Source organism: Rhincodon typus, chromosome 2 (genome assembly GCF_021869965.1).
Source record: "Rhincodon typus isolate 14 chromosome 2, sRhiTyp1.1, whole genome shotgun sequence".
In the NCBI taxonomy this organism is placed as follows: Eukaryota; Metazoa; Chordata; class Chondrichthyes; order Orectolobiformes; family Rhincodontidae; genus Rhincodon; species Rhincodon typus.
The window spans coordinates 121,568,571-121,580,792 of record NC_063333.1 but is presented as its reverse complement, the minus strand read 5'-3'; the positions used below and the strand labels follow the sequence as shown (position 1 = coordinate 121,580,792).

The window sequence follows — 12,222 nt, the reverse complement described above, 5'->3', positions numbered from 1 at the left end:
GCAGCCTTTAGCTTGGGCACTAATCCCAGATTAGGCAGATTTTTATCTATGAACTGGATCAAAGTGGCACAGTGTTGGCAGAGGGCACTGCTTCAGTGGCACAGAAGGACAGATCAGGGGCATACCGCACTTCACGTACTTTAGCATATGTCTAGTCAGATCACTGCTGGCAGTTACAGTCTCATGGGAGATTATGCACCAGAGTACAGAATTGAGTGTTTTGGGAAGTCACTGAGTGTGGGGAATCAGCTGGGTAAGGATTGTACAGTATGCAGTGGTGAAAAGAGTATATAGTTGGAATTTAGGATGTGTGACATCCTACTAGACTGTGTCATGCAGCCCATAGAAATGGGAGAACTGTTACTAGTGCGAGGTTTCAAAGGATGCCAGTTCCTTTGAAAGTAAGTGGGGGGCCGGGCAAGAAACTGTTCATTTCCACTGAAACGGACATGGTAGAATGTATGTTTTCTACAGAAATGCTTGATATTCAACAACCAGAAAACAGAGATTTAAACATTTAATGAGTTAGTAGAAACCTGATCAAAGAGAAACAATCATAGCACCCATGACTGATTCAACCGACAAGACACACAGGGGCTCAATTATGAAATGGCCACTTCCACAGTGGAGAGAGGGATAGAGACTCAGAGGTTCAGGAAGGAAATTCCAGAGTTTTAAGTTTCAGATAACTGAAGGAATACCTGCCAATGTTCAACAAAAGGAAATCCAGGTGTACAAGAGGCCAGAAATAGGGTAACACAATATTTAAGGTAAAACTCTCAGAAGATTGGAGTTTAACAAATATTAATAATTGATAAAGAAGTAGAAAGGGTGAACATATAATGTTCCAACTCCTCACATGTTCAGTTCTTGACTATTCTCTCTCTGTCCTATTTTTATGGCAATGTAAGTTTGATCACTTTTTCCATCTGCTATAACCAGCCCATTCCAAAACCACTCAGATTGCTTTCTTTTTCTTAAGATAATGAAGTGTTTGATTGTATTTTTCTTTCTAACCTCCATCATATATTTTGTCGGTGAGAACCTCCACACTAAAAAAAGTTGTAATTAAATTGATGAATAAAGTGACTCCAAATGATGTCTGTGTTTTTTGTTTGGCCAACCAAATCACCACACACTGAGATGGACATAGCTACATTGTAAATATGGCAAGGAAATCTCCTGACATGAAAATGTAACAAAGGCAGCACAAAACAAGTGAGCACACTTAGCTCAGACCAGCGAACCTGAATGGGTGAACTTATTCAGACCATACTAAGGACTAAAATCAACAACAGAATTGTCAATGTGCTGTCACCAATATGTTGTAGGAGTAGGATTTTTAAGCATCTATGTGGTCTGGTATGGATGAGGATAGCCACCTCCTAATCCAACCAGAAGAGTGTGTTGTAGCAAACTATATATAGTTTATTATATCTTGCAACAATTTACATGTTATAAGGCTATGGTAAGCATTATTACAGAGACTGTCGGGAGGACCTGGTCTTAAGTCTGACTCCTTGAAATATTTAGTTGCTCTCCCTACTGATCTTCATGACTTCATTTCAGTGAGCTGTGCCTATGGCACTCAGTCAATATAAACCTTTTCACATACACATACACAACGAGAATCACGCTGAGATCTTATCGATAGCTGAGGTAGCTTCAAAGCAGTTAGTTAACATATTCAGGAATATACTTTACAGGACAAATAAGAAGAGAATCAAAGACATTTTCTCCCCCCATCAGTACTGCCTATTTAACCTAAATATAACAACGGATTTCTGGAAAAGAACTGTTCAATCAATACATTTGCGCAACATGATTAATTCAACCCCAGAGTACTTTCATCGCTGCCAGCAACAGCTTAAAAGGGATTTTCTTTCTGTCTCCTCAGACCCACTGCACTCTCAGTCCACTATCGTACAGCTGGATGTTTTTCACAGTTCAATTGAACAAACTACAGCTATTTCACATGCCCACCACTTCACTGAACACTGAACAAAGAACTGAATTTAGCAAAACGTCATGGGTGAAATTATCGAACACACAAGCATATATCTTACTGCACGTATATTTCATTTTCAGGATCAAGGGAATGCAGAAGAGACTCTTCAGGGAAGGAATCTTCCTGATATGATATTTTGCAAATCTATGAGAAACTCAAATCAACCCATCCTTTCTCAGAAAATGTAGCTGAATGCACCTTGGAGCTTCTGAAATTCAAACAGAGGCATTGTGCTAACATTACAGCTCTATACACAGCAGTGTATAAATAATCTACCAGAGCAAAAAGAATGTAACAGAATAAAATCTTCCATTAACAATACACAAATAAGACATCCTAAAAATCCAACATGAGACTGGATTTTCCTGGTCCCAGATGGACTGGAAAAAAGGCAGCCAATAAAATAAATTGCCCTTCGCAATATCCCATGGCCTGGGAGAGCATCAACCTCCTGCACCAGTTGTGAGGTCAATTAGCATCAGTGTGAGCTTAATATAAACCTGTCTTCCAATAACTTTTCAAACTTTCCCAGAGGCAGGCATATGTTAGCAGCTGTCTGTCATATCAATAGGATTGGTGGAGGGGTGAGGACCATGTCTGAGGCAAATCATGAGCCAAAAAGAGCATTAAAGGTAAGTAAAAATGCTTTTCAAAGTTCTAAGGACTTACACCATTGAAGATCAAGTTGCAGCCGATGATCATAGGTCGAAAGGGGAGTTAGTTTGAAGCATGTTGCCAATCCACAGTGTTGCCATCCACTGAGCATTGAACACATATTGGAGCATGGCTATTTAGATTCTACCTGAGCACAGCTAGGATTGGTACCTTGGCACAGATTTTCTCCATCAGGGCAATGAGCAGCATCAATGCTGATTACCTTCGCTTGAAAGTTCCCTCCGTTCCTGCTCTGCAATCTTTGATTGCATTGGAAGCCCGTTTCCAAATTAATTAAAGGTCCCGAAGAAACTCTAAAACACGGTTTCTCAAAAGAGGCAGGTTTCTGATACTAAAATCATCTCAGCTCTATTTCCCATCTCAAAGACAAATACCCAATTCATGGAAAGACCTTTATTGACCCAAAGCTTGGTTAAAGAGGTACAGACTTCAAGGAGTGGTTGGAGAATGAGGATACAATAACAGCTTGATATTTGCTATCTAATATAAACTAAATGGACCAAGATTTAAAGTAACTGGCAAAAAAAAGTGGTAGAAAAAGAGAATATCATTTTGTGGTGATCTGGAATGCACCACCTAAAGGAATCCTTTATTATTCATTCACAAATGACTAAGCCAGTATGTATTGCCCATCTCTAATTGCTCAGAGAACAGTTAAATGTCAACCACATTGCCGTGGATCTGGAGTCATGTGTAACTCACACCAGGTAAGGGTAGCAGTTTTCTTCCCTTAAGGACATTAGTGAGCCAAATGGGTTTTTCTGACAATTGATAATGGATTCGCGGTCATCATTAGACTCTTAATTTTTTTTAAAAATTGAATTCAAATTCCACCATCTGTCTTAGCAGGATTCGAATCCAGCTCCCCAGAACATTACCTGGGTCTCTGGGTTAACAGTCCAGCAATAATCCCACTAGGCCATTGCATCCCCTGAAGCAGATTCAGAGTAACTTTGAAAATCTGATAAATACTTGAGGGGATAAAAACAACACAGTTGTGTGAAAAAATGCAGGATTGGTGAACTAATTGGATTCGACTGCCAAAGACCAGTCCGGGCACAGTGAGACCAATGGCCTCCTTCTTTTCAGTGTCATGTCTGACTTGAGAAGATAGTGCATTAAAAGGAGTTAAAGAGTAATAAAAGGAGTTAAAGAATCGGAAAGCAGATTGAGTGTGATCCCTCAGATGCTGGGAAATGCTCTGTGTGATAGAAAGTCTCACGCATCCTATCACCACTGGAGGCCTAAATAATAAGCCTCCATTCACAGCTATTTGTTTTGATTGAAAGTTGTCAACTTTCTTTGAAGCTATTTTAACTGTCTCTGAAGTTGTGAGTCACCTTTTGAGAGTTTTCTCTCGGCTGGCTTGCATGTTATACTTGGAAGCTAACCTGCTACTGTTTGTCCAGCATTTTGATCTTATGTCACATGTCCAGCAGTTGCAGATTTTCCTTTTTGGTTATTAGTCTGCTTGGCCTGCAGCTTTTCTTTCCAATATTGAAAACTTTCATTCTCATTTCCCACAGAGGAAAGAAAGGAGAGCCAGTATCTAACATGATTGCAAAGCCAACATTTCTCTACATGCAGTTTAAGAGAGTATCGTTTCAATAAACAGCGTGGAACAATAAATGGCTGGAAGTGTTTGTTTACGGAGATGAGCTTACTCATTTTTTGGTGGGTAACCAATTTAGAAACTACCAGACAATAATGGGACACCCTTAGGCAAAAGGTGTAGTGAATAGTATATAGAATATGAGATTTCTGATTGGACCAGGTTGACAGCCCCAATCAGGGAGCCTAGGCTGACAGATATAAACAGGAGTGTCGGAGGTTCCATTCCTGAGAGAGCTGGCTCTGAAGGAGCTGGATCAGTGTAAAGGACTCTCCACGTGTGACTTGGTGACAAGATAGCAGCCTCTGTGGTGCTATTTCAGACAGAATTAAGACAAATATATTACCAATTCCAAATAAGAGCAAACTCAATTTCTTTGATAATTAAATTGCCTAAATGGAAGCTCTTTCAAAGAGTTTTCAAAATGAACTCTCTGCTTTGTTCCTGCCTCAGTGGCTCAAAATAATTACACAGGAATTCCTTCATGAAACCACTCATCATTCTTGACAGGAGAAAAATCAGAGCAGACAAGCCAGATGTGCAGTATGAATGAACAGAGGAGTTCACACAGGTTTTACAGTTCTACTTTCAGACCTCAGCTGACCCCCTACACATTTTTTCTACTTCCTCTGCTGCCCTGGCGAGAGTCCACTCAGACACATTTTCCATCTTCTGCTAAAGTTCAATTCATTCCCCCTCACAGCATTAAGTATTTGAGTTTTAACTATTCCGGTACACACCTTTTTGCTGATTTGCTGAAACAGCTATTCTAATAACCTAACACTATCATGACAAAACTTAAGTTGGTCATTGAAGTTAAAATATCTGACACAAATTGATTTCACATTCAAATCACAGAAATATTCATTGCAGCACCTGCAAATAATGAAGCATGACTGATCCCAAATATATGCCAACCTGATGATAGCAAAACATACAGGAAGGTTGTGTGCTCTTTCTCACTTAGACTTATCATACACCTGCCCATGCCACTTTATACACCTGTCTACATCATTGTATACAACTACATTTGCTATAATTTATACTTTCCATTTCATGTACTGTTCACATCAGATCATGAACCCACTATATAACATATGCCACATCATCACCACATCACTATACTATCCGTGCCATATCATTTGGCTGTCCTTACTATACTATACACCTGCCCACACTGTATCATATTACCTATACCATACCATACACCTGTCCATAACATATGTTTGTTCGTTCATGTATGGAATTATAAAAAGAACTAGATAAGAATAGCAATGCCAAATAGAAACTAGTCTACATTGTTGTAGACTATAGAATAGTTCTATTCAGCTTCCTGAAGTGATATCCACTAAAATTCATTTGATGTGAAACCATAGGTGACTGAACACTAGTGAAATGGAACCAAATATACCAATGTGGAGAAAGGCAAACAGAATTAACATTTGATGGAATGGGACAATAGTCCTCAATGTATTTTGTTCATTTCAGGATATCAGGAATTAAGAGTTAGATCTGAAAGTTTCATGCTTAAAGCTTAATGATAAGCCTGAAAATACAAACACGGAATTGAGACATTCTGAATGCCTCAGTTTACTTTAATGGGGTACAACCAAATGCTGGGGAAACACACCAGCAGGTTTGCACAATGGCATCCTTAGCAAAGGAATGTACTTTGTCACGATTTGGCAGGTGCAGATCTAAGCTCACCCAAAATACCAGCTTCACTGAAATTAATGTAGATTATACCAGAAAACAGTCAGCACCCTTTCAATAATATTACCACAGCAACCAATCAAGCATAAACAAGCTAAAATGTTTTATCAAAAGCAGACATACTGGTATCTTCCAATAGACAACAAATATATCTGTTACTATGTATTTCTTCTCCACAAAAACTGTGCGAGTATTTTAGTAAACAGTACAGACGCAATGCTTTCCTACCATTTTATTAATATTAGTGATGATTATGGCTAAAGAACCTTTAAAAATGAAATACAGTTGTCAATTTAAGAACAATACTCATAAACCTTGGATACATTTTAAACTTGCTGCTGAGGAAAGGTTTGTAAAAGGAATGTAAATTTAGCTGCCCAATTGCACTACTGCCAAAGGTGGTCCACTGATACACCCACAACCGTCACCTCCTGATTCTATGTATATTTTATTTAGAGCTAATGAACACATAGGCTCATATAGTGGGCTCTACGTGTATATAAACTAAGAAGTGGAAAAAATTTGCTGAATGGGCATACTATTTTTTCTTGAATAGTTCAATAAATAATTGTTTTGTGAATCATTGTCCTTCAAAGAACTTTCCCTTTAAGGTTCAGAGTGAGCAGCATACCATTTGGTGACATCACCATTTTTCTATGACCCCCATAAGCATTTAACTTAATTCCCACAGTCTTTGGACCACACAAGTGATACAATATGAATTACATTATATGTATTTAATGTGCATTGTATTATGAGTAGCAGTAACTGGAGCTAGAATGGTGCCATAAATGAAAGTGTGTGATACATGAAAGAATATTAAGACTTTGCATGTGTCTATCAAAATGCCTTCCAAACCAAACAAGCTGGCCTTGAGTTCCACACCATCTGTAAATTAGGATTCCAGTTATGGATAAAAAAAAACCTTTGGAATCTCTTGTTAATTATAATTACTTCTGTAAACAATTACTGCATGAGGTTGTAACGTTGTTCCTTTCTGGATCAGGCCCAAAACTGCAGCTATTGATCCTAAACCACTATAAAGTCTGAAAATGTCAATTTTCAGGTTCCAGTAGCTTTTATTGAGTACACAAAATTCTCTCCTTTCATGTCCAAACAGAACAAATTCATTTTGAAACTCCTTTCTCACCCTACCCCCAAAACCTTCACCCTGCCTTTATCCTGTCGCTCTCCCTTCTTACTTTAGGTACATGACCATGATGGAACAAATTCTCCCCTCCTGCTGGAACTTACTGATGCCAGAGAATGATTACACTGTGAAAGAGTCTAATCCGGTTCTCACCGAACAACCTCAGGTCAAACTTTCCCACAAGATATCAAAGAGTGGGAACCTTGAACAATTCGACTGCTTCTTAGCCCAGGAAGTAGTGAGGCTGAAGCCAATTCTAACACCATCCCACCAACAACTTGAAGTCAGCAATCTCCACGTCCTGGATCTTTACCATTTGAATGGCTTTGTGTGACATTTCGCAATAAATTTACAAACTGAGCCATTGGAAAAAAACTCAGCATTGAATCATTTACATTTTTGCACAATGAAAGTTTCTAAATAAACAAAAAAAAAGCTATCTCCAATTGTGAGATACAAGAACTGCAGACTCAGAGATAACACAGTGTGGAGCTGGAGGAACACAGCAGGCCAGGCAGCACCAGAGGAACAGGAAAGTTGATGTTTCGGGTCGGGACCCTTTTTCAGAAATGGGGAGGCAGAAGGGAGCTGGGAAATAAATAGAGGAAGGAGGGGTGGGGCTGGGGAAGGTAGGTGGGATGGTGATAGGTGAGTGCCAGTAGGGAGTGGGGGGGTATTGGTCAGAGCAATGGGTGGGGCAGATAGGTGGGACAGAAGGTGGACAGGTTGTGTCAGGTCAAGGAGGTGGGTCTGAGGAGGAGGGTTGGAAATGGGATGAGGCTGGGGGTGGGGAGATTTTAAAACTGGTGAATTCCATGTTTAGGCCATTGGGCTGTAGGCTCCCAAGGCGGAATATGAGGTGCTGCTCTTCCAGTTTCCGGGTGGTGTCATTGTGGCACTGGAGGAGGCCCAGGATGGACATGTCACCCAGGGAGTGGGAGGGGGAGTTTAAATAGTTCGCGACCAGAAGGTGTTGTCATTTGTCACACACAGAGCACCGATTCTCTACGAAACAGTCTCTGAGTGAACGCTTGGTCTCACCAACGTAGAGAAAGCCACATTGGGAGTAGCGGATACAGTAGACCAAGTTGACGGATAGACAGGTGAACCCCTGTCTGATATGAAAGGTTTGCTTTGGGTCTTGAATGGAGGTTATGGGGGAGATGTAGGAGCAGGTGTAGCACTTCCTACGGTTGCATGGAAAGGTGCCAGTTGTAGTGGGGTTAGTGGGGAGTGTGGAGCAGTTGAGGCAGTCATGGAGTGAGTGGTCCCTACAAAAGGCAGGTAGGGGTGGGGAGGGAAATATCTCTTTGGTTGTGGGATCAGACTGTAGGTAGCAGAAGTGGCGAAGAATGAAACATTGGATGTGGAGGTTGCTGGGGTGGTATGTGAGGATAAGGGGGATTCTGTCTTTATTTTTGTTGGGGGGAGGGTTGTGAGGGCAGAAGTGCGGGAAATGCAAGAGATGTGGTTGAGGGCATTTTTGATCACCGGAGGTGGGATGTTGTGGTCCTTGAAATAAGAGGACATCTGGGATGTTCGAGAATGAAACACTCCATCTTGGGAGCAGATGCAGTGGAGGCGGAGGAATTGGGAGTAGGGGCTCGGATTCTTGCAGGAGGGTGGGTGAGAGGAGGTGCAGTCCAGGTAGCTATGGGAGTTGGTGAGTTTGAAACAGATGTCAGTTTCGAGGTGGCTACCAGAGATGGAGACAGAGAAGTCCAGGAAGGAGACAGGTATCAGAGATGGTCCAGGTGAATTTGAGGTTGGGGTGAAAGGTGTTAGTAAAGTTGATGAACTGTTCAAGCTCCTCATGGGAGCACAAGGCAACACCGATACAGTCATCAATGTAACGGAGGAAGAGGTGGGGGATAGTGCCAGTGTAACAGCGGAAAAGGGATTGTTCCGCATATCACAATTAGAGGTTGCTTCTCCAGCACAACAGCAAATGCAATGCATAAAAGGGGTTAGAAGAGTTTTGTCACCAGATGACGATGACAAGATGCCAGCGACTCTTGGCTGAGACCCATGGAAGACCAGGAGGTCTCTGCATTTGAAATACTTAGCCAGAGACTTTTGAACAGTCGAGTGCAGGATGACCACCAACACACTGAAATAAGACTTCTTCTGTTTTACTGCCAATGCACACGCACACAAACAAATAAAAACATTCATCTGAAGCTCATGCATTCCATCCAGCAGTCACTAGATCACCAACATCAGCTTCTAATGATAGATTATTGTGAAGGATACTGCCAGAGCTCCCAAAGTTGCTTCTTTTGTCTGGGATGCACCTTCAATAAACATTTCTCAAACTGTACTGAGCTACAGTTTTACTGGGAGCCAGTTCGGCTTTGGGCGACAGTATAAAATGGGCAATATAGATTCGGTTGTCTGTTATACATCACTTCCGATTTTCATTTTCATTGTTGTTTTCGTTGTCCCTATTTTCTTGGAATAAAAATAGTCTGGGGAACTTCTGGTTAAATAATTTGGTAAAAACTTCAAGTGTTCTGTATTCACAACCTAAGTGGTGGCTTCGAGGTGTCAAATAACAAAAGAGCACTTTGGCAGAGAAGCAAACTCTAGGCTAGGTTGTCTATTCTATTTTTACAACAATATAAACCAAACTATTAGATTGTTACATAGAATGAGAAAATATTTTAAACAAAAAAATCACCTTCAACAGAAAGAATTTAAGCATTGCATCTGAAAAATGGATCATGTCTTTGTCCTACAGTTGTTAAATGTTTTTCTGACAGCATTACATTGTTTTTGAAGCTTTATTTGAATATTCATAGAAATTGGATCTTTTTTGGTTAGTTTTCTCCTACCGACAAAGATTTTTCTTCGGTATGTCACATACCATCTTCTCCTCTTTCATTTTCGTTAAAAATTTTGTATCATCAGGGAATAAAAAGTAAGTTTACTATTTCTATGCTTATCCAGGGAAAGGAACATATAGGGCTCGACATAAACTCAGTGCATAAATCACAGAACATTTATGATGCTGAACCTCACAAAAATGTTAGCCTCAAATTCAATCCTTGGTCCACTTTGAACTAGCTGGGTTGTAAGATAAGCACCGACTTTTCAGCTGTTCTGGATTAGGGGGACAGATAATTTGCAGGAAAGTGATTGCACTTGGAGTTAAGGGAAGTTAAGGGAAAGATTCAGCTTGGTGATAACAGCTATGACCTCACATCCTCTGTCCCCCATGTCAAATGGCCACATATTAGTCCTTGTCATGGTTTCAACACCGGAATTATACTTAGAACCAGCGACTGACTTCTGATCATGGAATCAGACACTCACATGAGTCATCACTGTCCAGGACCATGCTTTCTACTACGTAAAAGACAAGGGTAGCAGATATACTGGAACATCAGAACCTCTTGGCCATGCAATATCTTATCTTGGAATTATACTATTGCTCTTTTATGGTAAATGAGTCCGAATCCTAGAATTCCTTTCCTAATCGCACCAGGGGAAAGTGCCTTCACCACAAAGAGTTAAAGAGTCGTAGAGATGTACAGCATGGAAACAGACCTTTCAGTCCAACTTGTCCATGCCAATCAGATATCCTAAAGTAATTTAGCCCCATTTGCCAGCATTTGGCCCATATCCCTCTAAACTCTTCCTATTCATATACCCATCCAGATGCCTTTGAAGTGTTCTAATTGTACCAGCCTCCACCACTTCCTCTGGTAGTTCATTCAATATACGTTCCATCCTCCACATGAAAATGTTGATCCTTAGGTTTGTTTTAAATCTTTCCTCTCTCACCTTAAACCTATGCCCTCTAGTTTTAGGCTCCATTATGCTGTGGAAAAGACTGACTATTCATGCTGTCCATGTCCCTCATGATTTAAAAACTTACGAAGGTCACCCCCTCAGCCTCTGACACTCCAGAGAAAATGTCCCCAGCCTACCCAGCCTCTCCCTGTACATCAAACGCTCCAACATTGGCAACAGCCTTGTAAATATTTTCTGAACACTTTCAAGTTTCACATCTTTCCTTTAGCAGGGAGACCAGAATTGCACGCACTATTCCAAAAGTGGCCTAACCAATGTCCTGTACAGCCGGAACATGGCTTCTCACATACTCAATGCACTGACCAATAAAGGCAAACATACCAAACACCTTTTTCGCTATCCTGTCTACCTGCAACTCCACTTTCAAGGAGCTATGAACCTGCACTCCAAGGTCCCTCTGTTCGGCAACACTCCTCAGGGCCTTACCATTAAGTGTGTAAGTCCTGCGCTACCAAAATGTAGCACCTCACATTTATCTAAATTAAACTCCATCTGCCACTCCTCGGCCCAGTGGCCCATTTGATCAAGGTCTCATTATACTCTGGGGTAACCCTCTTCGCTGTTCACTACACCTCCAATTATAGTGTCATCTGCAAACTGACTAACCATACCTCCTATATTCACATCCAAATCATTTATATAAACGACAAAAAGCAGCAAAGGATGGGCATTAAATGTTAGCCTTTCTGGTGGCACCTATATCACCAATACGAATTTTAAAAAGACTCACCAGCTTTATAGAGCAAGTACTAGAGATACCAACAAAAACTTCAAGTTAACTTTCTTGAGAATGTACAGACACAAGGGAAAGCTTGCAAATGGAAAAGTCCTCCTGGTTGGTCCCAGTCATCAATGGGAGAACACCATTTGGCCGAAGCTAAGCAACCATGGATTCGTTGCAAGTGCTGGCCAACGGCTTTGAGGACAATTAAAAATTAGTAATAAATGTTGGCAGAATCAATTTTAAGAAAAAAGTTGGAAACTAGGCAGGAACTTGATAATGCATTCAAACTTAAAGGGCCACTGTCTAGCAATCATATTGATATAGAGCAATTGAGACAGAGAGTAATGGTGGAAATAACACAGTGTGGAGCTGGAGGAACACAGGATGCCAGGCAGCATCATGAGGAGCAGGAAAGCTGATGTTGCAGGTCGGGATCCTTCTTCAGAAATGGTGGTGGAGGGTTGCTTTTCGTTCTGGAGGCCTATGACCAGCAAAATTCCACCAGGATTGGTTCTGGGTCCTCT

General features: G+C 40.9%; 1 long non-coding RNA gene across 2 annotated transcripts in view; it reads right to left on the bottom strand.

Annotated features, from left to right (window-relative positions):
• LOC109910449 overlaps positions 1 to 12,222 on the bottom strand; it is a 183,817-nt gene that overhangs the window by 58,900 nt on the left and 112,695 nt on the right. The window lies entirely within an intron of this gene.